Here is a 23,831-nt window from a genome sequence, read left to right as displayed (position 1 = left end):
TGGAGAAGAGCAAATGTTGTTCCTATCTTCAAAAAGGGGAAGAAGGTGGACCCAGGTAACTATAGGCCGGTGAGTCTGACTTCTATACCAGGAAAGATCTTTGAACAAATTATTAAACAACATGTATGTCAATACCTGGATAAGAATGAAGTGATTAAACAGAGTCAGCATGGGTTTGTAACTAATAAGTCATGTCAGACTAACTTAATTTCCTTCTATGACGGTATCACTGATTGGGTGGATCAAGGAAATGCTGTAGATATAGTATATCTTGACTTCAGCAAAGCATTTGACAAAGTCTCTCATACAATCCTTATTGAAAAAATGATTAAGTATGGAATGGACAAGGCAACTGTTAGGTGGATTCATAACTGGCTTAGTGATCGGACCCAAAGAGTGGTCATAAATGGCTGCACATCCAGTTGGAAGAATGTCTCAAGTGGGGTACCACAGGGCTCTGTCCTGGGCCCTGTATTGTTCAACATCTTTATCAACGATTTAGATGAAGGAATTGAGGGTAAACTGATTAAATTTGCTGATGACACAAAGCTAGGAGGGATAGCTAATACTAGAGAAGAGAGAGAGAGGATTCAAAAAGATTTAAATAAACTGGAGAAGTGGGCAGCAACTAACAGAATGGTTTTTAACAGGGAGAAATGCAAAGTACTACATCTGGGCAATAAAAATGGAAAAAGCATATATAGAATGGGAGGAATAGGGCTAAGTGACAGCACATGTGAAAAAGACTTGGGTATACTAATAGATCACAGACTGAATATGAGTCAACAGTGTGATGCAGCAGCAAAAAAGGCAAATGCAATTCTAGGATGTATTAACAGAAGCATACAGTCTAGATCACGTGAAGTCATTATTTCCCTCTACTCCTCTTTGGTCAGACCTCATCTGGAATATTGTGTCCAGTTTTGGGCACCACATTTTAAAAAAGACATCAACAAACTGGAGCAAGTTCAGAAAAGAGCGACCAGAATGGTGACCGGTCTGCAAACCCTGTCTTATGAGGAAAGGTTGCAGGATTTGGGAATGTTTAGTTTGCAAAAGAGAAGACTGAGAGGAGACTTAATAGCTGTCTACAAATATCTAAAGGGCTGTCACATTGTAGAAGGATCAACTTTATTCTCATTTGCACAAGGAAAGACTAGAAGCAATGGGATGAAACTGAATGGGAGGAGACACAGATTAGATATTAGAAAAAACTTTTTGACAGTTAGAGTGATCAATGAGTGGAACAGGCTGCCACGAGAAGTGGTGAGTTCTCCTTCAATGGAAGTCTTCAAACAGAGGCTGGACAGACATCTGACTGGGATGATTTAGCGAATCCTGCTTTGAGCAGGGGGTTGGACCAGATGGCCCAGGAGGTCCCTTCCAACTCTACGATTCTATGATTCTATGATTTAAAGGGGGGTGAGGGAACCATGCATACCAGGATTGGGGGGTGAGGGGACCATGCATACCAGGAAAGGGGGGTGAGGGGACCATGCATACCAGGAAAGGGGGGTGAGGGGATCATGCATACCAGGATTGGGGGGTGAGAGGACCATGCATACCAGGAAAGGGGGGTGATGGTGAGCATACATATCAGGATTGGGGTGTGAGAGGACCATGCATACCAGCAAAGGGGGTGAGGGGACCATGCATACCAAGAAAGGGGGCTTAGGGGGACCATGCATACCAGGATAGGGGGATGAGGGGACCATGCATACCAGGACTGGGGGAGTGAGAGGACCATGCATACCAGGACTGGGGGGTGAGGGGACCATGCATACCCCGAGAGGGGGGTAAGAGGACTATGCATACCAGGATTGGGGGGTGAGAGGACCATGCATACCAGGAAAGGGGGGGTGAGGGGACCATGCATACCAGGATTGGGGGGTGAGAGGACCATGCATACCAGGAAAGGGGGGTGATGGTGAGCATACATACCAGGATTGGGGTGTGAGGGGACCATGCATACCAAGAAAGGGGGCTTAGGGGACCATGCATACCAGGATAGGGGGATGAGGGGACCATGCATACCAGGATTGGGGGGGTGAGAGGACCATGCATACCAGGACTGGGGGGTGAGGGGACCATGCATACCAGGATTGGGGGGTGAGGGGACAATGCATATCAGGAAAGGTTAGTGAGGGGACCATGCATACCCCGAACGGGGGGTAAGAGGACAATGCATACCAGGATTGGGGGGTGAGGGGACAATGCATATCAGGAAAGCGGGGTGAGGGGACCATGCATACCAGGATAGGGGGGTGAGGAGACCATGCATACCAGGAAAGGGGGGTGAGGATACCATGCATACCAGGATTGGGGGGGTGAGGGGACCATGCATACCAGGAAAGGGGGGTGACGGTGAGCATACATACCAGGATTGGGGTGTGAGGACCATGCATACCAGCAAAGGGGGGTGAGGGGACCATGCATACCAAGAAAGGGGGGTGAGGGGACCATGCATACCAGGATTGGGGGGTGAGAGGACCATGCATTCCAGGATTGGGGGGGTGAGGGGACCATGCATACCCCGAAAGGGGAGTAAGAGGACCATGCATACCAGGAAAGAGAGGTGAGAGGACCATGCATACCAGGATTGGGGATTGAGAGGACCATGCATTCCAGGATTGGGGGGTCAGGGGACCATGCATACCAGGATAGGGGGTTGAGGGGTAGCATGCATATCAGGATTGGGGGTGAGAGAACCATACATATCAGGATTGGGGGTGAGAGAACCATACATATCAGGATTGGGGGGTGCATTATTGCATTATTATTAAAGCTTCAAAAATAAACTGCATACATATTCTAGAATACCCGATGTGTTAGAATCGGGCCACCATCTAGTATTACATAAAATTCCAACAAAACACATTTATGTTTGTGCGTGTAAGGTGAAAAAATGTAGAAAACTTCACTGAGTATGGATACTTTGTCAAGGCACTGTATTTTTCATCAGGATTTGCAATGTGATTTTACCACATCTTTTTCGCAAATATCTGGATCGGTAAATAGCAGGGAGAATTTTGTTGCAGCATTTCCACTCTAGGAGGTCTGCAGTGTAAATGTCCTGTGGGAATGATGAAGACCCCTTTCACACATCAGTTTTTTGGCGTCAGTCACAATCCGTCGGCTTGATAGATCAAAGGATTCGTTGCATATTGGGAAAAACTGATGCTACAGATCCGTGGCATCTGTTTTTTCATCCGTTTCGTCCATTTTTTGACGGATCCATTTTTTAAAATAGAGTTAGAAAGAATAGATAGATAGAAAGGATAGATAGCTAGAAAGAATAGATAGAAAGAATAGACAGAAAGGATAGCTAGAAAGAATAGATAGAAAGAAAAAATAGAAAAGATACATTACCTGCGGTAATCTCGTCTCTTGGATTTTCCCACGCTTCAGAGTTCCCTACAGGTCAGGCTGTGAGGGGGCGGAGCTTCAGTGACGTTAGCACTAGTAACTGAATCTCCGCTCCCAGCATCTCATTCCTCAGTGCTTTACAGCCACGGTGGTCGCATTAGCACCGCTGCCAGTTGTAAACTATTTACCCCCCAGATATGGATTACGCCGTGGAACTTGACTGTTCGCCACCCATGTATGGGTATATTGTTGTTTTTTTTATTTTTTATTTCATTGTTGTTTTTTTTATTTTTTATTTCTTTCAGGAGATCGAGGGCTTCGATTGGATTAGGAGAACAATAAAGATGGAAAACCTGTGTGTTTATTTATTTCATTAAAATACTTTATTCTTACTGTGTGTGTTTATTTAACCCTTGAATAACTCTAGGATTAGTAATGGAAAGGTGTCTTATTGACACCTCTACATTACTAACCCAGGCTTAATGTCACCTTACAATAGCAAGGTGACATTAACCCCTTATTACCCCCACTTGCCACCGCTACAGGGCAAGTGGGAAGAGTCGGGCAAAGCGCCAGAATTGGCGCATCTAATAGAGGCACCTTTTCTGGGCAGCTGCTGGCTGCTATTTTTAGGCTGGGGGTGCCAAGATCAATGGCTTCTTACCAGCCTGAGAATATCAGCCCCCAGCTGTCTGCTTTAGCGAGGCTGGTCGTCAAAAATGGAGGGGACCCCACACCGGTTTTTTTAAATTATTTAAATTTTTTTCTTTTTTAAAGCGTGGGAACCCGTCTATTCTTGATAACTAGCCTTGCCGAAGCAGACAGCTGAGGGTTGCAGCCCCCAACTGTGAGTCTTGTCTGGCTGGTTATCAAAAATAGAGGGAGACCCACGCGGTTTTTTTGTTTTAATTATTTATTTATATTCAGCGCAAGAGCAGCAGATGAATACTCCCATCCGCCGCTCCTGCTTTCATTGCAATTCCTGGTAGCAGGTGTCGGATGATGGGATCAGTTGTCCCATCAGCTATCACCAGTGACCAGAGGCAAATTGACCATGCTCAGTTAAAAAAACGGAATCTGATGCCGGATTCTGTCATATGACAGACTACGACGGATCCGTTGCCCATAGGCATCCATTCTAGCAGACGACGGATCCATCGCTGTCCGACTTTTCGACGTTCCTTTGTGCGTCGTCTCCGGCCGACGGACAAAGAATTTCTGACGGATCCGTCAAACGACGGATGAAACGTGCAGCCATCCGTCGCTAATACAAGTCAATGAGAAAAAAATGGATCCAGCGGCATCAGACACTGGTTTCGTTTTTTTCAAAATTCGACGGATTGTGACTGATGGCAAAAAACTGATGTGTGAAAGGGGCCTAACAAGAAAAATTATCAGCAGCAGACTACTCTGTTATGGATATTAGGGTGCAAACTCTGATGTAATGGAACCTAGCGCCAGCGTGAACTGTGCCTTATAATGCTAGACCATAGCAGAAAAGTGTAAAAGCTATAGTAAAATATATATTGGGAGTGTGCATAATCATTATTTACACTGAGTATCAATTCATGAGGCCTATGGTGTACCACTGGGTGTGCTTGTGAAGTTTATTAAAATATAAGAAATAGGAATGTTTGCTACAGGAATCACAACCACTTTATCTTTGACATGTCTCATTTCCACTCTAAGCTCAATTTCTGCTTTTTTCACCTTGGTTGTATATGTTCTATATGTCATTATTAGTGTGAAGGTGAGATGTTTCCATGCCACGTTCCTCATGATTTCTTAACAGTTTTCTCTCTTCAACCCACCACACAAACACTTTGTAAAGCTGAACTGTGCAGGAGGCCTCAACCTTTGTGACTGCAATCGGGTGTCTGCCAGCTTTATAATGCAGTACACAACACTGCATAGAATGGCCATGGCTACAACTCAAAAAAGTCTACTAAATGAGCTGTGCATGCCAAGTGTGTCATAGTCACAACTTTATGATGTCTCCATCCGAGATGCCTTTTAGTTCATTAGAAATTCACATTTGCATGTGGACCTTAGCCAATTGAAGAATTAAAGCTCATTTCCACATGTCCCAGTTAAAACTGACAGCATCCCTCTTGGTTTTAAAGGGAAGCTACCATTAGAAAGCGACCTATTGCTTTCATCAAATTTTTATGTTAAATGTATTTAAAAAAAAACATTTTTACATACCGCAATCTGTATTTAAAACAAAAAATAGAAATCTTGCAATATCAACATTAGCCACTGGGGCTTTTTTGGACTCCAACTTCCTGACGTTTCAGGAAACACACGTACATAGCCACAATGGTGTCAGACCTGGCCTCTATTTTTTGTATTGAAGTGTCTAATGATCCTGTGAATGTCATGCCGGTGCCCACCGCTGCTGCCGCTCTCACGTGCTCCCCTCGGCCCCCGCTGCACTCCCAGCTTCCCGTACTGCAGCCCGGGGGATCCAGCGTGGCATTTCCTCTTCCCCTACTTCCGTCCTGCTCCAGCCCCGGGCATGCGCCTTAGGCCGCGGGCTCCTTTCTCCTCTTAACCCCTTCTGCACCTTCCAGAGGAGTGAGCACTCCAATCAAGCACCTGCACCTTCCAGAGGAGTGAGCACTCCAATCAAGCACCAGCACAGGGTATATCAGGCGGCTCCTTCATTATTGAGGCGCCTGATTATCGTGTGCTTATCGTACGGTACTCTGGCTCCGTCCTGACTACCTGCCCCTGACTCCTGCTCCGTGCCCCATCCTGACTACCTGCTCCTGACTCCTGCTCCGTGCCCCGTCCTGACTACCTGTTCCTGAAAACCTGTCCCATCCGGTCTACCGGCCCCGTCTTGCTCTCAAGTTCCATTACGTTCCTATACCCTTGCCCTCGGCCTGACCATCTGCCTTGGTAGCCTCGTTTCCTCAGCCTCGGTTGGGCTCACTCGTTCCCACTGGAGCCGTCCCTCTTGGTACCAGCTGTCGCGGTATTTGACTCCCTCGGGCCTGCACCTAACGATCCTGTATAGGGGTCGGCACCACCTGGTCCGCTCGCTCCGGGAGGCTTCAGTGCCACTCTTGCCGCACAGCATAATCAGGCCATGGACCCAGCTGGTGCCTCGGCTGCAACCCAAAAAGAATTACTCTTTTTGCTGGAGAACCAAACCCAGATTATGTCCTTCATGAAGTCCATGGATACCCGGCTGTCCACCATTCAAACCTCTGATCCAGGGAGCGCTTCCCTGCTGGCGGGAATCCAGCAGGAGCTCACGCAGCAGCGTGATACTCAGTCACATATCCTTAGCTACATGGCTTCCGTAGATGACCGTTTACTTTCCCTCCAGTCCTCTGCAGCGGCCTCTGCTCCGTCCCGTGACCCTGCACCTCACCCGCCGCCACGATTGGGAAAGCCTCCTACTGTAGGTATAGTGGGGATCCCAAATTGTGTCGGGGGTTCCTCAACCAGTGCCGTTTACACTTCGAGCTTTTGCCCCAGCAATACCCGTCTGATCGAGCCAAGGTGGCATTTGTTGTGTCCCATCTCGAGGGGGAGGCTTTGGCGTGGATGAACCCCCTGTGGGAGCGGAATGACCCGGTTGTATCCAGTACACAAAACTTCTGGGACACCTTCCGTCGGGTCTTTGATGAGCCAGGGCGCTTGGCTTCCACCACTGAGTCCCTTTTCAATCTCCGACAGGGAACTCTTACGGTGGGACAGTACACCATTCGCTTCCGAACACTATCATCTGAGCTGGGGTGGAATAATGAAGCATTGGTAGGGGCCTTTTGGAGGGTGCTGGGTAAGATCAAAGATGAGCTTGCTGGTCGAGACACCCCCACCACTTTAGAGGACCTTATATCCCTGGCTACACATATTGCCTTACAGTTCCAGGAACGCTCTCGCAAGTCGGTCAGGGAAAGAGGGCCCTCTAGGTTTAACCAGGTCCCTAGTCCTCGTCCGACCAAGCCTCCCAGTAGTTCTGCTCCGGAGCCCATGCAGGTGGACCGCGTAAAGTTGTCTGAGCTGCAGCGCAGGGAGAGACTAGCGTAAGGTTTATGTCTCTATTGTGGTGGAGCCAATCACTTTCTACGTTCCTGTCCGGTGAGATCGGGAAACTCCTCCGCCTAGGCCAGGTAAGAGAGGCCTCCCTAAGTGACTCTGTTTCCTCTCTATCCCTTACTATTTCAGCCCAAATTATCCTAGGTCGGGAGAGTAGATCTGTGGAGGCGTATGTGGACTCGGGTGCGGCTGGCAACTTCATTCGGCTTGAAGAAGTGGACAAGTTCCGGATTCCAGTTGTTACCCTTGAAGAACCGCGTGTGGTCACCTCTGTGGATGGCAAAACGTTACCTGTGCCCATTACCATGATTACTCTCGAGCTGGAGATGCAAATTGGAGCCCTGCACCAGGAAAAAATTGCCTTTTATGTTTTGCCCAATTTGTCTCACGCCCTGCTCCTTGGACTGCCCTGGCTCAGGTCGCATGAGCAAGTCCTGGGTTGGCGCTCTGGGAAGGTCCTTCGCTGGGGTCACTCTTGCCATGAACGCTGTCTGCTGCCAGTTACCCGTTCTAGTCTTCACCAAATACCCATGGGCCTTCCAGGGCTTCCAGTGGCCTATCATTCTTTTGCGGACGTCTTCGATAAGAAGGAGGCAGAGACCCTTCCTCCGCATCGGGCCTACAACTGCCCGATCGAGCTGGCTCCTGGAGCCACCCCTCCCAGGGGGAGAATCTATCCGCTGTCCCTGGCAGAAACCTCAGCCATGACAGAGTACATCCGGGAGAACTTAGCCAAGGGCTTCATCCAGAAATCGTCTTCCCCAGCGGGGGCCGGGTTTTTCTTTGTTCGGAAGAAGGATGGATCCCTTCGACCTTGCATTGACTACCGAGGCTTGAACAGTATCCTCTACCACTTATCCCTGAGCTTTTCAACCACCTGTGAGGGGCCTGGATCTTTACTAAGCTAGATCTATGGGGGCCTACAATTTGGTCCGAATATATGCCGGAGATGAGTGGAAGACTGCCCTTCACACGCGGGATGGCCATTATGAATATTTGGTCATGCCCTTTGGACTTTGTAACGCCCCGGCAGTCTTCCAAGAATTTGTTAATGAAGTCTTCCGGGATCTTCTGTACTTGTGTCTCGTGGTATATCTAGATGACATCCTCACCTTTTCACCCGACCTGTCCTCTCACAGGAGGAGTGTTCGCCTGGTCTTGCAACACCTACGGGAGAATCAACTCTATGCCAAAATAGATAAGTGCCTGTTTGAGCAGACCTCCTTACCCTTCTTGGGGTATATTATCACGGACTCTGGGTTGAGGATGGATCCAGAGAAATTGTCCGCCATGCTCAAATGGGCGCGACCTGTCGGAGTGAAAGCCATCCAACGATTCTTGGGCTTTGCAAATTATTATAGGCAATTCGTCCCTCACTTCTCCTCATTAACCAAGCCTATTGCTGCCCTTACCTGGAAGGGAACAAAGCCTAATATCTGGCCTTCGGAAGCTGAGGACGCCTTTTTCGCCCTGAAGCGGGCCTTTGCCACAGCCCCAGTTTGGCATCGACCAGAGGTCAGCAGGCCCTTCGTCCTAGAGGTGGACGCCTCTTCCACGGGGGCTGGGGCGAGTCTCTCCCAGAGGACGTCCACCGGGGGCTTGGCTCCTTGCGGTTTCTTCTCCAAGTCATTTTCCCCCGCAGAATGCAATTACACGATTGGGGATCGAGAATTGCTGGCCATAAAGATGGCTCTGGAGGAGTGGCATTATCTTCTGGAAGGGGCTGTTCATCCCTTTATGATATTCACTGACCACAAAAACCTAGCCTACCTCCAGTCGGCTCAGAGACTCAATTCCAGACAAGCCAGGTCGTCGTTTTTCTCTCGCTTCAAATTCAAGCTCCATTTTCAACCCGGTGACAAAAATACCAAAGCAGATGCACTTTCCCGGTCCCTGCAGTCACCAGAATTGGAGGAGGCTCCATCGCATGTCATCGATCCTGCCAGATTTATCACGGTAGCTCCCGTGAGTCTTCTTCACGTCCCGCCTGGCAAGACCCTCGTCCTGCAAGACAAAAGGGTAGAAGTGCTACGCTGGGGTCACTCCTCCAAGATTGCAGGACATGTTGGTACCAAGAAGACTCTCGCTCTTCTTTCCCGCTATTACTGGTGGCCTTCCCTCCGTCAAGATGTGTTGGATTTTGTTGCCTCCTGCTCGACCTGTGCAAGAAACAAGGTACCTAGAAGGTTGCCCTCCGGCCTCCTACATCCGTTGCCTGTCCCCGAAGCTCCTTGGCAACATATCGACATGGATTTTGTTACTGATTTATCCCGCTCTTCCGAATGCACGACTACCTTGGTCGTAGATCGGTTTTCCAAAATGGCCCATTTCATTCCGTTGCCTGGCTTGCCCACGGCCCCTGAATTGGCCAAGATATTCATTCATCAGATTTTCAGATTACATGGGCTCCCTCAGCGAAAAGCATGGGATACTATACAGTTGTGGCCAAAAGTATTGACACCCCTGCAATTCTGTCAGATAATACTCAGTTTCTTCCTGAAAATGATTGCAAACACGAATTCTTTGGTATTATTATCTTCATTTAATTTGTCTTAAATGAAAAAACACAAAAGAGAATGAAGCAAAATGCAAAACATTGATCATTTCACACAAAACTCCAAAAATGGGCCATACAAAAGTATTGGCACCCTCAGCCTAATACTTGGTTGCACAACCTTTAGCCAAAATAACTGCGACCAACCGCTTCCAGTAACCATCAATGAGTTTCTTACAATGCTCTGCTGGAATTTTAGACCATTCTTCTTTGGCAAACTGCTCCAGATCCCTGATATTAGAAGGGTGCCTTCTCCAAACTGCCATTTTTAGATCTCTCCACAGGTGTTCTATGGGATTCAGGTCTGGACTCATTGCTGGCCACCTTAGAAGTCTCCAGTGCTTTCTCTCAAACCATTTTCTAGTGATTTTTGAAGTGTGTTTTGGGTCATTGTCCTGCTGTAAGACCCATGACCTCTGAGGGAGACCCAGCTTTCTCACACTGGGCCCTACATTATGCTGCAAAATTTGTTGGTAGTCTTCTGACTTCATAATGCCATGCACACGGTCAAGCAGTTCAGTGCCAGAGGCAGCAATGCAACCCCAAAACATCAGGGAACCTCTGCCATGTTTGACTGTAGGGACCGTGTTCTTTTCTTTGAATGCCTCTTTTTTTCTCCTGTAAACTCTATGTTGATGCCTTTGCCCCAAAAGCTCTATTTTTGTCTCATCTGACCAGAGAACATTCTTCCAAAACGTTTTAGGCTTTTTCAGGTAAGTTTTGGCAGACTCCAGCCTGGCTTTTTTATGTCTCGGGGTAAGAAGTGGGGTCTTCCTGGGTCTTCTACCATACAGTCCCTTTTCATTCAGACGCCGACGGATAGTACGGGTTGCCACTGTTGTACCCTCGGACTGCAGGGCAGCTTGAACTTGTTTGGATGTTAGTCGAGGTTCTTTATCCAACATCCGCACAATCTTGCGTTGAAATCTCTTGTCAATTTTTCTTTTCCGTCCACATCTAGAGAGGTTAGCCACAGTGCCATGGGCTTTAAACTTCTTGATGACACTGCGCACAGTAGACACAGGAACATTCAGGTCTTTGGAGATGGACTTGTAGCCTTGAGATTGCTCATGCTTCCTCACAATTTGGTTTCTCAAGTCCTCAGACAGTTCTTTGGTCTTTTTTCTTTTCTCCATGCTCAATGTGGTACACACAAGGACACAGGACAGAGGTTGAGTCAACTTTAATCAATGTCAACTGGCTGCAAGTGTGATTTAGTTATTGCCAACACCTGTTAGGTGCCACAGGTAAGTTACAGGTGCTGTTAATTACACAAATTAGAGAAGCATCACATGATTTTTCGAACAGTGCCAATACTTTTGTCCGCCCTCTTTTTTATGTTTGGTGTGGAATTATATCCAATTTGGCTTTAGGACAATTCTTTTTGTGTTTTTTCATTTAAGACAAATTAAATGAAGATAATAATACCAAAGAATTTGTGTTTGCAATCATTTTCAGGAAGAAACTGAGTATTATCTGACAGAATTGCAGGGGTGTCAATACTTTTGGCCACAACTGTACCATATATAATTGACCATCTTATGAAAGAAGGAAGGGGTGATATAAGTGATTTAAAAATCTCATAGCTCCCTTCTATTTTGTTTCGTACTTCTGTACATCTTCCACACACAGGTTAAGTGATAAAATGTTATTCGTCCCTTTTTTGTGGAACTTTTTTTGATCCCTTAACCGCTTCCCGACCGCCCACTGTAGATAAACGTTGGCGCTTGCTGGGCTTTGTGCAGCGCCGACGTTTATCTACTGTCAGCGGTTTTGTGCCCCCCGGGACCCCCACATACCTTATAACGCGGGGATCCCGATGCACAATGCATGCTGGGACCCCCGACGTCATCGAGACCTGATTGGTTCAGGTCCTGATGACGTCAGCGTCACAGCAGCCAATGGGAGCGATCGCTGGGAAAGCTGCTTGTTTCCTGGCGATCTCACTCATTGTAATGCGGCTTCTCCTCTGATCTCACACTGACAGATGATCAGAGGTGAAGCAGCGTTACTGTGTGACTAGATCGCTGCCTGGCACAGCTGATCGCTGCCTGGCACAGCTGTGCCAGGCAGCGATCTTGTCACACAGTAACGCTGCTTCACCTCTGATCATCTGTCATTGTGAGATCAGAGGAGAAGTCGCGTCATTATGTGCCAGGCAGCGATCTTGTCACATAGTAACGCTGCTTCACCTCTGATCATCTGTCAGTGTGAGATCAGAGGAGAAGTGGCGTTACTATGAGTCAGATCGCAGGGCAGCGATCTTGTCACAAAAAGAAAAAAAAGTAAAGAAAAAAAAAGCAGGTACACAGGTTAGGGCTAGGGTTAGGGTTAGGGCTGGGATTAAGGTTATGGGTGTGTTGGTGTTAGGTTTGTGGTTAGGGTTATGGTTAGGGCTGAGATTAGGGTTAGGGGTGTGTTGGGGTTAGGGTTGGAATTAGAATTGGGGGTTTCCACTGTTTAGGTACATCAGGGGCTCTGTAAATGCAATATGACGCCCGCAGACCATTCCATCAAAGTCTGCATTTCAGAACGTCACTACTTCCCTTCCGAGCCCCACCGTGTGCCCAAACAGTAGTTTTCTCCCACATATGGGGTACCAGCGCACTCAGGACAAATTGGACAACAACTCTTAGGGTCCAATTTCTCCTGTTACCCTTGTGAAAATAAAAATTGGGGGCTAAAAGATCATTTTTGTGGAAAAAAAATGATTTTTTTATTTTCACGCCTCTACATTATAAACTTTACTGAAACACTTGGGGGTTCAAAGTGCTCACCACACATCTAGATAAGTCCCTTGGGGGGGTCTAATTTCCAAAATAGGGTCACTTGTGGGGGGTTTCCACTGTTTAGGTACATCAGGGGCTCTGCAAACGTGACATGACACCCGCAGACATTCCATCAAAGTCTGCATTTCAGAACGTCACTACTTCTCTTCCGAGCCCCGACGTGTGCACATAGTTTTCTCCCACATATAGGGTACCAACGTACTCAGGACAAATTGGACAACAACTTTTGGGGTCCAATTTCTCCTGTTACCCTTAGGAAAATAAAAATTGGAGGCTAAAAGATCATTTTTGTGGAAAAAAAATGATTTTTTTTATTTTCACGGCTCTACATTATAAACTTTAGTGAAACACTTGGGGGTTCAAAGTGCCCACCACACATCTAGATAAGTCCCTTGGGGGGGGTCTAATTTCCAAAATAGGGTCACTTGTGGGGGGTTTCCACTGTTTAGGTACATCAGGGCTCTGCAAACGCGACATGACAACCGCAGACTATTCCATCAAAGTCTGCATTCCAGAACATCACTACTTCCCTTCCGAGCGCCACCGTGTGCCCAAACAGTAGTTTTCTTCAACATATGGGGTACCAGTGTACTCAGAACAAATTGGACAACAACTTTTGGGGTCCAATTTCTCCTGTTACCCTTGTGAAAATAAGAAATTGGGGGCTAAAAGATCATTTTATGGCTCTACGTTATAAACTTCTGTGAAGCACTTGGGGGTTCAAAGTGTTCACAACACATCTAGATAAGTTCTTTAAGGGGTCTAGTTTCCAAAATGGGGTCACTTGTGGGGGGTTTCCACTGTTTAGGTACATCAGGGGCTCTCCAAATGCGACATGGCATCCAATCTCAATTCCAGCCAATTCTGCATTGAAAAAGTCAAACGGCACTCCTTCCGTTCTGAGCTCTGCCGTGTGCTCAAACAGTGGTTTAGCCCCACATACGGGGTATTGGCGTATTCGGGAGAAATTGCACAAAAAATTTTGTGGTTCATTTTCTCTTTTTACACTTGTGAAAATAAAAAAAAATGGTTTTGAAGTAAAATGTTTGTGAAAAAAAGTTAAATGTTTATTTTTTGTTTGTGAAAAAAAGTTAAATGTTTCTTTTTTCCTTCCATATTCCATTCATTCATGTGAAGCACCTGAAGGGTTAATAAACTTCTTGAATGTGGTTTTGAGTACATGGAGAGGTGCAGTTTTTAGAATGGTGTCACTTTTGGGTATTTTCTGTCATATTGACCCCCCAAACTCACTTCAAATGTGAGGTGGTCCCTAAAAAAAAATGGTGTTGCAAATTTTGTTGTAAAAATGAGAAATCGCTGGTCAACTTTTAACCCTTATAACTTCCTAAAAAAAAAAATTATGTTTCCAAAATTGTGCAGATGTAAAGTAGACATGTGGGAAATGTTATTTATTAACTATTTTGTGCGATATCACTCTCTGATTTAAGGGCATAAAAATTAAAAGTTTGAAAATTGCAAAATTTTATAAATTTTCGCCAAATTTTGATTTTTTTTTAACAAATAAGCGCAGATCATATCTAAAAATTTTTTACCACCATCATGAAGTACAATATGTCATGAGAAAACAGTGTCAGAATCAGTAGGATCCGTTGGAGCGTTCTAGAGTTATGACCTCATAAAGTGACACTGGTCAGAATTGAAAAAATTGGCCCAGTCACGAAGGCAAAAACAGGCAGTATTTCGGATGACACTTGCACTACACTTTATGTTAGGGGAGTATTAGGGTCTTAAGGGAGAGCCGCTGACGACTGGGGGCGTTATACCGTGGAAAAATAAGGGTGCCAACCTCCACTGATAGTCAAGGAGTATACAATGGAATTTTTAGGTCTTATTGGTCCATACACACTGTGATCTAAAGCCCCCGTCACATATAGTGATCTCGCTAGCGAGATCGCTGCTGAGTCACAAGTTTTGTGACGCAACAGCGATCTCACCAGCGAGATCGCTGTGTGTGACAGCGATCAGCAACCGGCCCCCCTGCCGGGTATCGCTGTTGAAAGGTCTGGACATTTTTGGGGTCGCTGGTCTCCCGCTGGTCAGCACGCATCGCTGCTTGTGACAGGCGGGAGACCAGTGAGCAGGAGATGGTAACCAAGGTACACATCGGGTTACTAAGGGGCGTGCGGTGCCTAGAAACCCAATGTGTACCTTAGTTACCAGCGCGCTGATGCAGGGAGCTGGTAACCAAGGTACATATCGGGTTTCTAAGTGCTGCGCACCCCTTATGAACCCGATGTGTACCTTGGTTACCAGCTCCCTGCATCAGCGCGCTGGTAACTAAGATACACTGCGGGTAACAAAGCGAAGTGCGTCACTTGTTACCTGCATGTCGCTGGTCCTGATCGCTGGTGAAGTTGCCTGTTTGGCAGCTCACCAGCGATCACATAGCGACACACCAGCGATCCTGACAAGTTCATATCGTTGTCGGGATCGCTGGTGAGTGGCTATGTGTGACGGGGCCCTAACTTCTCTAACTTCTCCCTGATTAAGACCCTTATTGTTCTCATTTCTTCTTGTTTTAATTTTTGTTCATGTATATATCTGACTAAACATAGAGTTGTGAGGTCTTCTGTTTTAGCTTATAATTAAAAGTTACATTTTAGAGATCTACATATTTTTTGACTGGGACCTCCACTTGAAAAATTTTTTTGCTGGAGCTATGATATCCCCTATTATGAATGGTGGATCCGGTGTTATCGACCGTGTATTAGAGGTGTTACCTGTCTTTGAAATCCAGCCTCTAATGATAAGGAAACTGCTGTAAAATCTTCCTGAAAGAACAGTCCAGAGTTAAAATTGTAAGATTACTAATTTAGTTTTGTTTTTTTTTAATAAAGATTGTGATATGAAAAAAAAACATTGACAAAAAGTTTTTAAAAAGACGTAGCACATAAACCTGATTCAAACAACGGGTCATTTTCTGATGATACTGCTCTGTAGTACTGCTAGCAATTGTAATGAACTGACACGGTTGCAATTCTTACACAATAGAAAAGGAGATGTTACTAGCACCATATGCTGCAACCAGGGTGCGATCGCCATTGCATGGGTTATTATCTTTATTTATGTTGCTTTTTTTGCATTTTTATCCTGTATTATTTCAACAACCAGATAGGCACGTCTGCTTGTGTAATTAGGCTATGAATTGCTGCGAGCACAGGTTCTAATTTAGTGCTTTGGGCATGACCAACTGTTGACTACACATAAGCAGCAGGAGTCACACAAGCGTAGATTCTCTCCTCTGAATCCTTTAAATCACTCCGATCCAAGTTTGAGCCGAGTGTCAGCTTAATGTGATTACATTCTCTCGGATGAGAGAACCATAGCAGAGATGAGAAGAAGATGGAGAACAAGATTTCACCATCTTCTCCATTGTGACAGTTTGGGGAAATCAGACAGCATTCAGATGTCATCCGAGTGCAGTCTAATAATTTCCATAGACTTGAATAGGTGAGTGACATCTGATTTGAGTTACAAATCGTAGCATGCTGCCATTTTGTTTCTCATGCCAAATCAGCACTGCCCAATTGAATAACATTGGTCCATCAGATAGCGCTTGTCCGATGCATACGGTTGTGTCTGTGAGCCCTCACAGTCATTCCCTGACCTTTTTTCAATAACCTGCATTATATCTGAGCTCTTGCTGAGCAACACTGCTGACAGGTGACACCAAAGAATCTCAGGACTCGAATGGACACTGTCAGAGATAGATTCAGTAAAAGGTATGGCGGCACATATGCACAAGCGTCTCATCACCACTTTTAGTCCAGCCTGTCAAGAAAGACAGCAGCTTGGACCCAGCACTCATATACTGACTTTTTTGTCTTCTCGTCCGAGTTTTTCTATAGGACAACAGTAATGAGCATCTTATGTCTTAAAGAACCCCCACAGGACCAATGAGTAATTCATTCTGTTCCCTGCTGAAATATTTATGCATAGCATTACTATTTTGTATCAATATAAAACATAAAGAAAAAAAAATCTGCTCTTTTTCTGACACATTGGTATGTGCTATATCAAAGCGTTGAATTATATCTGATGGAACAAAATATATGGAATAGCTTGTATATACAGGCTGAAAGGCGGTGACATAGTCAGCAAAGCCCAACGTATGTTACAATGTTACCAGTGATGTAAATATTATTAGTAGGTGTTTGTAAACACAAGCATTTTAGGAGAAAAGTGTTCTGATGAACCTCTAGGTATGGTGGACTCCACAGCTGGAGACACTTGGATACATCTCACCCATATAGTGTGTGGCTGCCCGATGTCAGGTGAGAGTGGTGGCATCTACAAGTACCTATCCTTGTCCTAGGTCTCCAGTTATCAGGGTCTTTAACGCAGAAGATGAGTACCAGTAATGGCACAGCTGATAAGATGCAATCTGTCATGATCACAGACAAAGAAGGCTCATTCCAGACAATGATCAATAATCCTTCAGCCCCTGTTTCTGGGAGGTTGCCTGCATTTTGGGAAGGCTAGATGTGACCGTCTGCCACCTCCTGTCTTCTCCTATACCACATCATGTGATCGAGGCACTGCTGCAGTTTACATATCAGTATTCAGTATGCAGCCTATCTGCCCGGAGATGAAAGGGTGAACATGATGCAGGCGCAGCCACAATATGTATCATGAAGAGATCACACGCCAGCCTGTGGATTCTCAACACTGCCATCAATGTGACACATTATAGACCCTATAGGAGGCACCTTACACAAAGGCCATATAGGATTACCTGTGAGTCACTGCTGCTGTGCCCAAGAAGGGGTCATTGGGTTGTAAGTCCCGGCGAAAATGACGAGATGTGATTAATTTTTCTAGCTCTATGTAAGGGATCAATGAAATTGAGCAAGTCAATGTACTATTGATAGGAAGCTAGTGTGAGACCAATTATACAGGCGTCTTCCAAGCTATGGGGGATTAGATGGAGGAAGGAGGTTCATTATTAACATTGTCATCGGGACACAAAGTGGCCGCACACAGTGACCACCAGATTCATTCTATGCCATCCTAAGGTCTTGTCAATACAGACAAAAGGCAGGAGTTGCTCCAGAAACTTTCAAGTTTACTATATATCTACTCCTTTCCCAGGGAATCTGTAAGGACAGGGGAAGCTCTAGGGGGAAAGTTCAGGGATGGATAAGAAGGCAACAGGAAAATGTCCAAGATGTCAGGGAGGCTTGAGTGTGCCAGGATGCACCGACAGTATCATGTCAGCCATTGTGAAGATGGTACAACAAGGATATGTGTAATAAATAAGGGAAGATGTATGGCACAAGTAACATATATATATATATATATATATATATAACAAAAAAACAACAAGCACACATACAACATACATACTGCAAATAGACAGCAGAGACAGAGCAATAGTGGCAAGCAGTGTGTGTGTGTGTGTGTGTGTGTGTGTGTGTGTGTGTGTGTGTGTGTGTGTGTGTGTGTGTGTGTGTGTGTGTGTGTGTGTGTGTGTGTGTAAAAAGACACACAAATATATATATGTAAATATACTTAAACACTTATACATACACATAATACATAGATAGCCAATGTGCAATGTTTGCATACAGGATAGTATATACATATATAATTGTATTTGTATGACCCCAACATATTCCACAGCAGTTTACAATTAATATACACACATTTATACGTATACATACACACATATACAGTATGCACACATACATACACACACACAGACATATTACACATGCACACACATACAGTATACACTATATATACAGAGACATATCACACATGCACACACACAGTATATACATAGACCTACACACATTTAGTTTAAATATATATATACAGACATATAAGGCTGGTTTCACATTAGCGTTCTTGTGCGCAGCGCATCGTGCACAATAGAAACGCATGCAAAAAACGCATCATGCGCTTTTGCATGCGTTTGCGTTTTTTAGGCGCATTCGTTCTTTAGGAGTTAAAACCTGTGTCTACACATTTTTACGGCAAAAATGCATGTGCACGCCTGCGTTCCCATAGACTGTAATGCATTATTTTGTCGCATTCCGTGCGCATGCGTTTTTTTATGCCTTTTGGTGCACCCAAAAATGCAACAGGTTGCGTCTGGAGCGCACACCTTGAAAAAACACATATGCGCACTAAAACGCATACGAACGTGTGCAAACGCAAAACCATGCGCTCCCCATGTTAAAGATAGTGGCACATGACGCATGCGCACGTATGCGTCGCAAACGCTGAGCACAAGAACGCTAATGTGAAACCAGCCTTACACACACACATACTGTATATACATAGACATATATACACATGTACACACACATACTGCATATATACATAGACATAGTACACATACACACATACATATAGTATAGACATATATACACATACAGCAAATATACATAGATGTATATATACATACACACATACAGCATATATTTACAGACATATTGCACATACACACATATATATAGAATACTTACATAGACATATACACACACACATACAGTATGCACAGACATATTACACATACATACAGTATATAGAGACATATATACACATACACACACACATGCAGTATATATACATAGACATATTACATATACACACATACATATAGTATACACACACACTTATAGTATACATACATATACATATATACACATACAGTATATATACATAGACATATTACACATACATTTAGTATACATATGCATACTCTTATTTTTTTATTATTTACCGTTCTGGAGTTATGGCTCCATATGTCAGCTTTTTGTCCAAAAATTTGGATTTTTTCAAACTTTGAGCGACGAGCGGCACGGGTTAACGTCGTTTGATCGAGCTCAAATTTTGGCTCTCTCAATATCTGGAAAGGGGAATCGTTTTGTGGGGTCCAGACGAACAAGATTCCGACATTTTTTTCCCCCCATAAGAGATCCGGTCACCCTAGTATACATACATATACATATATAAACACATACAGTATAAATACATAGACATATTACACATACACAGACATATATACACATACACACAGTATATATACACAGAGACATATATACACATACACACATACACATATTACACATACATATAGTATACATACACACATATATACACACACACTCACAGTATACATACATAGACACGTTACACATGCATATAGTATACACACACACGGTATATACACACACACTCACAGTATACATACATAGACACATTACGCATACACACATGCATATAGTATACACACACACGGTATATACACACACATATAGTATACACACACACGGTATATACACACATGCATATAGTATACACACACACGGTATATACATACACACTCACAGTATACATACATAGACACATTACGCATACACACATGCATATAGTATACACACACACGGTATATACACACACATATAGTATACACACACACGGTATATACACACATGCATATAGTATACACACACACGGTATATACATACACACTCACAGTATACATACATAGACACGTTACACATACACACATGCATATAGTATACACACACACGGTATATACACACATGCATATAGTATACACACACACGGTATATACACACACACTCACAGTATACATACATAGACACATTACACATACACACATGCATATAGTATACACACACACGGTATATACATACACACTCACAGTATACATACATAGACACATTACACATACACACATGCATATAGTATACACACACACGGTATATACACACACACTCACAGTATACATACATAGACACATTACACATACACACATGCATATAGTATACACACACACGGTATATACATACACACTCACAGTATACATACATAGACACATTACACATACACACATGCATATAGTATACACACACACGGTATATACATACACACTCACAGTATACATACATAGACACATTACACATACACACATGCATATAGTATACACACACACGGTATATACATACACACTCACAGTATACATACATAGACACATTACACATACACACATGCATATAGTATACACACACACGGTATATACACACATGCATATAGTATACACACACACGGTATATACACACACACTCACAGTATACATACATAGACACATTACACATACACACATGCATATAGTATACACACACACGGTATATACATACACACTCACAGTATACATACATAGACACATTACACATACACACATGCATATAGTATACACACACACGGTATATACACACACACTCACAGTATACATACATAGACACATTACGCATACACACATGCATATAGTATACACACACACGGTATATACACACATGCATATAGTATACACACACACGGTATATACATACACACTCACAGTATACATACATAGACACATTACACATACACACATGCATATAGTATACACACACACGGTATATACATACACATATAGTAGACATACATATACAGATATACACATACAGTATACAGACATAGACATATTACACCCAGGCACACTGACAGAGGCGCAGCAGATAGTCCTGGCATCTTGCGCTCCTTACCAGCTGGCAAGCAGAGTCTTGGTGCCAGGGAGGCGTGGAGAAGAACTGGCTGAAGAAAAAGGCAAACAGCAGCCCCAACTTTGCCTGTTTCCCTCCCTTTCCCGGCTGCTGTGGGCATGGAAGGAGGGCTGCAGCATGGAGCAGGGCAGTACCACGGCAGTGAGAGACGGGAGGACCGAGTCGGGAGCACAAGGCGCTCTTAATCTTGAAGGGTTTCTGAAGAGATACTGAGGGAGCGCCTGCAAGATTGGTTGCTAAAGCGTCTCCATAGCAACCGCGCTGACCCACTTCTGCAGTAGCCAAATGCTGGGATGGAGATGCCTCATTAACCGCCTCATTGCTGGATCAAGCCTCCTACAGGCTGCTTCTGCGGTCCATAGCCAGCGAGAGAGGGGTTAATAAAGTTCACCAGTAGAATTTATAAAGCTCTTTGCCCTAAGTTCAGCATTCTCAGAGGGGCATGGAGTTGACTTCTTAGTCACTGGTTTCTAATTTACTAGAATATATCAATGTTTATCAATGCCTCAATAACTGTAGAACTTTGTTTAAAGGGTTATTTCCAAAATAGTAAGTTATCCCCTATCCATAGGACAAGCGATAACTTAGCTGGGACCCGTATAGATCCCGAGAGCCGGCCCCTGCAGAGCCCCATTTTGAATTCTAGAATGGAGCAGCACCACTCCTATTATACCCATCTTAGTGAAGCAAGATCATTGGCACACTATGGGCTTCTTAGTGGGCCACCCAGAGTTTTATTTTCACAGTTTCATGACTTGGGACCACAGATATCAGGCACATATTCCAGGACGGCCTCCCAAAGATTCAGAGTCATTCAAGATGGCCTAAATGTGTTATGGCCACTTCAAATGTTAAAATGATTTTGTGCTGTTCTCACACTACCAACAGACACAGGCCACGGGCGCATGCTCAGTATTTGGTCAGTAATATATTGGTAGGCTGGAGTCACACTAACCTGCGCAAAATACGGTCAGTATTTTACATGCGTAATATGGATGACAGACCCCTAAATAGTGCTCCGTATGTCATCCGTAATCAAGGTGTGGTCGCGTATTTTGCGCATGTCAGCATCCGTATGTAATCCGTATGGCATCCGTATGGTGAGATTTTCTCGCAGGCTTGCAAAATGGACATATAATGGAGCCCTATGACAGTTTTAATAAAGAAATGAAAGAATAGATATAGACACATAGAATGCATATATATATATATATATATATATATGTATTCTATGTGTATATATCTATTCTTTCATTTCTTTATTAAACCTGTCAGTGTGAGTTTACTGTACAGCGCACTGAATTGACGGCTTTGCTAAAAGACACCGGGTGCGTATTTCTCGCAAGTCACATGTGTGGTCCGTGTGTAATCCGTATTTTTTGCGCACCCATAGACTTGCATTGGCGTATTACGGCTGTAGTACGCTGACAATGGCAGCATGCTGCGATTGGCGCGGAGCGTAGAATACGGATGAGAAATATACGGATGGTGCGAGGTACCCCATAGAGAATCATTGGTCCGTGTCTAATGCGTGCTTTTAGCGCCTCTCACTCGGCCGTATTCCCCGCCAGTGTGACCCCGGCCGTAAGCCAATACCAGGAGTGGGTGATAAATCCAGAAGTGGTGACGTGTTTCTATTAGACTTTTCCTCTGATTGTTCCACTCCTGGTTTTGGCTTACAAATACTGAGGTAAAATACTGACCAAATACTGATAGTGTGAACATGGCTATTTAGTGATGCTTCTTACCAAAATCATTCAAGTCCAGACTGTCCCAATGTGGTCTCTGGCATGTAAACTTATTAAATTATATTGGTTTCACTAACAAGTGCTTTCAATGGGTTAACTAATTATTTTAACCATATAGTAAGTGACATTTTTCAAATGACAGGTAAAAACAGTAAGTATTACAGGAAATACAAATGAAATATTCAGAACACAGAAAAACATAACCAATAATACACAAATATAGACATTCTTATAGGGCATGTAAGAATAAGTCACCAAAACAACTTATATAAACTCGGATAGTGGGAAACCTCATCATTACTTAAAATTAGGGCAGGTAAAGGTCCTGGATCTTATGCCGGTCCAACCAGTGGTTTTCTACAGTATCCCGGTGCAACGCACCACGTGTGAGGAAGAGTTTGTGTTGTTGTTAGTGTCAAGTGTCACATATAATAAAGAAAAAGAAGGCTATGGAACAGCTGGCAAACCTAGAACTGGACGACCACGGAAAACATCCTCCAAAGTTGATCACATTATTAAGAATAAGTCAGTAAAAGTGCTGTACAGATTTTGCACGATATTCAACAAAGAATATGGGATCAAAGTGAGTCGCCATACTGTGGTGCCACGGCTAAGAGCAGTAGGGTTGAATGCACAAGCTCCAGACAAGAAGCCTTTTGACTCTGCAAAGAACAGGAAGGTCCGACTTAAGTTTGCCAAAGAACAGAGTCAATAGAAAGAA

At 44.3% G+C, this 23,831-nt stretch overlaps 1 protein-coding gene across 1 annotated transcript in view; it reads right to left on the bottom strand.

The window, feature by feature from the left end:
* Positions 1-21,582, bottom strand: part of RIMS3 (regulating synaptic membrane exocytosis 3) — a 206,495-nt gene extending 184,913 nt beyond the window's left edge. The window contains exon 1 of the mRNA XM_073571852.1: positions 21,345-21,582. The gene's annotated coding sequence lies outside the window, so the exon portion shown is untranslated. The remainder of the gene's footprint in view (positions 1-21,344) is intronic.
* Positions 21,583-23,831: the final 2,249 nt, after the last annotated feature.

The sequence above is a fragment of the Dendrobates tinctorius genome, unplaced genomic scaffold (genome assembly GCF_039654945.1).
Source record: "Dendrobates tinctorius isolate UK_male_01 unplaced genomic scaffold, ASM3965494v1 ptg000007l, whole genome shotgun sequence".
NCBI lineage: Eukaryota > Metazoa > Chordata > Amphibia > Anura > Dendrobatidae > Dendrobates > Dendrobates tinctorius.
The sequence above is the reverse complement of the archived record's forward strand: the minus strand, read 5'-3'. Positions and strand labels throughout refer to the sequence as shown.